Source organism: Apium graveolens, unplaced genomic scaffold (genome assembly GCF_009905375.1).
Source record: "Apium graveolens cultivar Ventura unplaced genomic scaffold, ASM990537v1 ctg2800, whole genome shotgun sequence".
In the NCBI taxonomy this organism is placed as follows: domain Eukaryota; kingdom Viridiplantae; phylum Streptophyta; class Magnoliopsida; order Apiales; family Apiaceae; genus Apium; species Apium graveolens.
Window position 1 is genome coordinate 61,714 of NW_027417803.1, and position 6,199 is coordinate 67,912.

General features: G+C 33.8%; 1 long non-coding RNA gene across 1 annotated transcript; it reads right to left on the bottom strand.

Moving 5' to 3' along the window:
- Nucleotides 1-3,518: 3,518 nt before the first annotated feature.
- On the bottom strand, nt 3,519-4,188 carry LOC141700716 (uncharacterized). Its single transcript, XR_012566470.1, has 3 exons — nt 4,061-4,188; nt 3,889-3,958; nt 3,519-3,582 (listed from the first exon to the last, which is right to left on the bottom strand). It is a non-coding gene; the product is annotated as an uncharacterized LOC141700716 (long non-coding RNA).
- Between the last annotated feature and the right edge of the window lie 2,011 nt (nt 4,189-6,199).

The following is a 6,199-nucleotide window of genomic DNA, read 5'->3' on the forward strand; positions in this document are numbered from 1 at the left end:
TCGACAATTTAATCTCAAACTAATATTCTGCCTCCACCAAACTTCAAGAAACAGTAGTGCTATTTTTCTAACTCCCTAACGAAACTAATTTATGCCTAAGTATCGACTGACTTTCATAATTTAGTATAAATTTTTTATATGTCCTCACTTTTAATCACTTGCTAACTAAAAAAACAGTCCATTTACTATAATTTAAGTCATTGCCATTTTTGGTATTTAAATGGTTCATAATATTGAATAAACAGAGTATGATATAAACTCTAGTGAACGCTAAACTGTAACTTATAAGTCAGTGAAATTTTAACCATATAGTAACAAAAGTAAAATTTCAATTTTAACTTTACTTATTTAACTCAGAAAATACTGATTCTACCATAACTAACTATTACTGCAAGGACTGATACGAAACAAAACGAATTCCAAACTCCCTACTGATTGGACTGCATTAATATGATTATAAAAAACATTCATATACGCCTATATTGGGACCAGGATTAAATACCAACGTTAATCAAATAATTAAAATCATAAAACAAAGCATCATAAAAATATTATGAATTTACAATCCATAATAATCTAAAGAGGATTAAAATCATAAAACAAAGCATCATAAAAATATTTTTATAAATATAATTCACCAAAAGTTAATTTTGCAAAAACTTTTAAATTGAAAAGGTATTTTAGAAAAAATATATATTTAGAATCAACTAGTGAAAGTTTAATTCAGTAAATTCATATTGCGACAAGAACTAATCATAATTTGGATAAGAAAATAGAAACAATATTATGCTCTTATTTTATAAAGATATTTTTAGTTATTCAGCTTATGGAATTTTTATTTTTTTTGAATATAACAGCAACCATAAAAAATTATTATTACCGAAAATATATTACTGTGATATTAAATATATTTTATTAGTTCATGATTTGAGTTTCTCGGTATATAATATTTTCTTTTTTACTGATACTAAATAAGTTGTAAAAAATATCTAAATTTTAACTTTCTTAGTTGTATTTAGGTGCTTGCTTATAAAAATATGGTCCACTCATTATTAAATTCAAAATATGTGGCATTAATTAATTTTGCAGTACCATAATGCTATGCCATAAAATAGATTATTACTATCCATTCAGGCCAAATTGCAGAAGGCTAATAGTGCTAATTCGAGTTCGGTTCACCCAATGAGGACATTAGATAATGATCTTGATTATAATAGTAATGCTAGTTCATCTAACTTTGAATTCCCTAAAGGCGAAAAAACCTTTCACAATTCATTTGTACGGTCATTATCTAGGCCTACGTCTTCTAAATGGAATGATGCAGAAAAGTGGATAATGAATAAGCAAACAGGACCATCTAATCATTCTAAAAGGAGCAATGTGCAAAGCCAGGTGACTCGCGTGCCAATAATGAATGGGATTAAAGTTGTTCCAGAGTATGTAAATTACGATAACAAGCCATCAGTTAAGCAAGTTGATTTATATCAACCTGCATCTCAGCTCAGTTTGGAGAAGTTTTCTTTTACTTTAAACAGACCTCATTCCGTTGCTGATCAAGGGAATGATACTAATGTTGAGATTGATCTGTGTCCTCATAGTAAAGATTTGACAGAAGTCGATAGTGAGGATTCATCTTGTTTAACGAGTTCTTTTGAAGAACCAAAAGGTATTCACTCCGGACAAATATATTTTCACTAATACGGTAGCTCAAAAAATGGAGAATAGTGTGTCCAATTATATGTCACGCCATAATCCCTCGGCTTTTGCCTAGTAGTGTTTCCCGGAAGAGGAAACTGTCACTACAAGAAAAACATGATCCTACAACCGTTTTTCACCGTTGTTTGATGTCAAAATTTTTGGTCGTCTATTGAGGAGCCGTGTGATTTCGATCAGACAACAGTGCATCGAACCATTACTAGAAGCTACAGACACAACAGGTTCATAACTGTTACCGAAACTGTCATTCAACAACAGGTTGTATAAAAGACTGTATTGTTGGAACAGTTTACCTGCAACGGTTTTCCTCAAGAAGACAACGGTGTATTACTGTCAACTAAGAGTGCAAAATTTCTATATATTATTTGTCAAACAACGGGTAGTTTGTTGATTGTTGTTTGAAAGGCTAACCACAATAGGTTTAGGACAATACAGTTATGTTATGATGTCTTAGACAACACCTTGAGCCAGAGTATTGTAAGAAAGTCTTTCAAACATCGGTTTGTGAAATGTATTTCCAATAATGAGTTGTGGTTAACGGCCATTTTAAAGCTCTTTAGACCACATTTTTTGTTTAACTCCTATTGTAGTGCAACCCTTGAGACAACAGCGTCGTATATAATGTTGTTTGAAAGGCTAACCACAACAGTTTTAGGTTAATACCGTTATTTTATGCTGTCTTATACAACAGTTTTAGGTAAATATTGTAAGGAGCTATTTCAAACAATGGTTTGTGATAGTATTTTAATACTAAGTTATGTTAACTGCCATCTTAATGCTCTTTAGACCACATTTTTTGTTTAAAGCATATTGTAGTGTTATCCTTGAGATAACACCATCGTATATTTTGTCGTTATGTGAACATGATAGACACAATATTACCATGTTTTAAAGTGTTGTGAATAGAGCTTTAGTCAACTGTTAAAACAATGTTACAGTGTTGTTCCAATTAGTTTGGTACAATGGCTGTTTTTGATTGAGAACACAATCATCTGTTGTATATAAAATTTTGCATATAAAATCCTGATTTCATCCAAACCACCTGTTTTCTAAAAACTAAATCCCAAAAATGAATCCACCAAAAATGAATCCACCAAACGAACAAACCGAGAACTAACTACCAATCACAAAAAAATCAAAATCCACCAAACCAACAAACCTAGAACTAGCTAGAACAAGAACAAGCCAATATATATAAATTCACCAAACCAACAAACTTAGAACTAGCTAGAACAAGAACAAGCCAATATATATAAATCCACCAAACACATATCAATCCAACAATCCTAGAACAAGCCAATATATATATATATCCACCAAACATCTAATATAAATCCACCAAACACAACCAATCCAACAATCCTACAACACTAGAACAAGAACCGGGCAATATATATAGATTGAGCACAATATATATAGATTGACCATGCAATCTACTAATAGATTGAGACAAATCTATCAATCTACCGACAATTCTGTTTGGATTGGACCAAAAAGTGCATCACCATGACCAACTGCATAATTTAAAGTTCAAATCCGACTACTAGTTCAAACAAAAGACCACAAATTTGGAACCTAGATTGCATGGCGTTTCATGAAATATTTTGCAAAATCACAGCGGATCTCGTTAATGTCATCATCAGTGTAAACCAAGTTTGATCTGCGCATCCACTGAAAAATAACCCAAAATTTTACATAAGTCATACAATTAAGTACTGTACGAGTAAGAGTATAAGTCAATGGGAAAACCCAAAGTGAAAATCTCACCTTAGCAGCAAACTCAAGTTCTTTGTCCTGAACAATCTCCTTCATATAGCGCATCACAAACAGGCCACAATCCTTGGTTCCTGACTGCACTGGAACTCCCTGGATTAATTAAAAATGCATTACAAAAGCTGTGAATTGGAGAGAAAGAAGCTCTTGTATGTATATTGCAGAGAGATAACTATACAAAACAGATTTGGTGAATGTAAAAAATAAGTCTCTAAACTATGAGTGCAGTAGTGTTTATATACAAGCATTAATCTAACTAACTTCTATCCTTAACAACTAACTGAGATGTAACAAATAATTATTTAATTACAATATCAACTAACTGAGATGTAAGAAATAATTATTTAATTACAATATCCTTAATAGCATAGAAAAAATATGATGAGAATTGATTATTACCGCCATGTTCTCCCACAAAATTTTCTTCTTGACAACCTTGTTGAGATCCTCTTTGTAAATTTTAATGGCACTACAACCAAAATAATACCAGCAAAACCATTAAGCAACTGAAAAATGCGTGGTCTATCAAAGTTCAAGACTCCATACAGATATTTTAGAAGCTGAATCTTACTTGTCGACAACATCCAGCCATTCCACATTAGCGATTCGACGTTTTAGAGGGTCCATGTGGTAGACAACCTCTGCCTCAGGATTTGCAACAGTTAAATTCCAATGGTTCCTACACAAACATGAATGAATTGAAGCCTTGTCATAAAAATTGAAACTTAGAAGGTCCAAAAAAAATCAATTTAAAAAGGCATGTGATCCTGTTTAGCTAAAACATTATATGAGAATGTCTAACTAGCTAGCTCTTGGATTAAAACTTACACGTCATTGTAAGGCATAAGAAAGTATTGCCCTTTCTTAGCATTCTTAAATCGTGCAGCGAGTGCACGCGACCTCTGCCCTGCATTACCACAGCCAATGGCACCAATTGTGGTGGGATCTACGAACTTGATCATGTTGGTCATCTTATTTTTTTTGACGTATTCGTTTATGGAGCTACATATAAAAATATGAGAGATTAAAAAAAAATCGTTTCTGGAGCCACAGACTAACTATGAGATATTAAAAAAAAAATTGTGGAGAAACTTACTGAATAAAAAGGACGATCACAGACCCCGACATTTCACCTCCAGAGCACACCGAATATATATCTGATAAGTAAATGGCCATCTTTTTTGTAGAGCCAAAGGCTTCTTGGGATAGTTGAAAAGAAACCGTTCGTTCATCAGCTAAGGCACCCTTTGCCCATGTCCACAAACGATTTAATGCAGATGGGTAATTTGCACCCATCTCAACAACAAGCTCTGGTTCAACATCAGCGACTAATTTATAAGTCTTCTTTTTTCCCTTTTTCTTGGCTTTCTGCAGAAAATACACATGAAAATAGTAAGAAAGAAAATACTAAATAAAAACATTCTAGCTATATAGTGCTATTCTAAATATTTTTACCTTCGGAGCTGACAAAACATTGGAAGTGCTATTGTTCCTCATTGTTATCAAGTTTCTTGGCCATGCAATAAAAGTTCCCATGGCTTGTTCCACGGTCAAAATCTCGTCACCGATGGGATATGGAATCTTAGCATCTCCTTGAATGACTTGAGTGATTGACACTCTTGCATTCTCTTCCCCAAGTCTGACTCCATGGATTGTCTCCTCTCCTTCAACAACAACAACTTCATCAATCTTCGCACAAGCTACAATGTTGTTGAGCGATCCAAGAGCCAATTTACAAACAGAATTATCCGGAGCATTCACTTTAACTTCTTCACATCTGTCTTCCTCAAAAACAATTCTACAACTTTCATCCTTGCCATCCAACCTCTGAGCATCCTCAGGATCCACCCCTAAATCAACAAACAAACTTTCAATCTTTTGAATTTTCAGACCACCTCCCTCCTGTTGAACAGGAAATAAATTCTTTGCAGTTGTAGGTGTAGCAGGATGGTTTACAGCTGCATCAACATCAACCCTGCCGTTAGAGTGACAGCTTGCTTGTTGGGAAGGATGCGTTGGAGTACATTCTTGTTGTACGGGCCTTTTCAAGATCTCTGCCCTCAGCTTTTCCATTTCAGCAGCCCAAAAATCATCTCTCGCTTTAATTATTTTTGGAGTCTCCTCTGCCAAGTACCTCTGAACTCTTTCCTGTATCTTTTCATCCATTGTTCTAGCTTTTTTTTGCCTTGGAAGATCAAAATAAACCGACTGCTTTACATGAACACCTTGTCCACGGACCCGTCCACCATGCTCAGGCTTACCGAGCGCGAGTGTTAAAACATCATCAACACCTTCAGCTATTAGTTTCCCTTCCTTAACCTCCTTTTTCAATTTTTCCTAAAATATTAAGTGTACCATATTATCACAGTCTGAGCTATTTCCATGTAAAAGACTAACATAATTAAGTACCATATACTTTCAATTAATTAAGACAAAAATTAATATATAACTTACAATTTCTGTTGCTTTATCTTCAACAATTTTTCCTAAAAATTTACCATCTTTGTCCTTCCTTGCTAGGACCCAGGTTGACGACCGATCAACTTCCTCTTCATCTGGATGAGATTGATACTGCATTCACATGTATATGATCAGGAAAGTATAATAGTATAAATATGTTAGACAAATTAGTTTGTATTAGAATAATAGCTATGTCATTTCACTATTACGCACCCATTCATTCTCGAGGTTAGCATAACCTTTTCGAGAC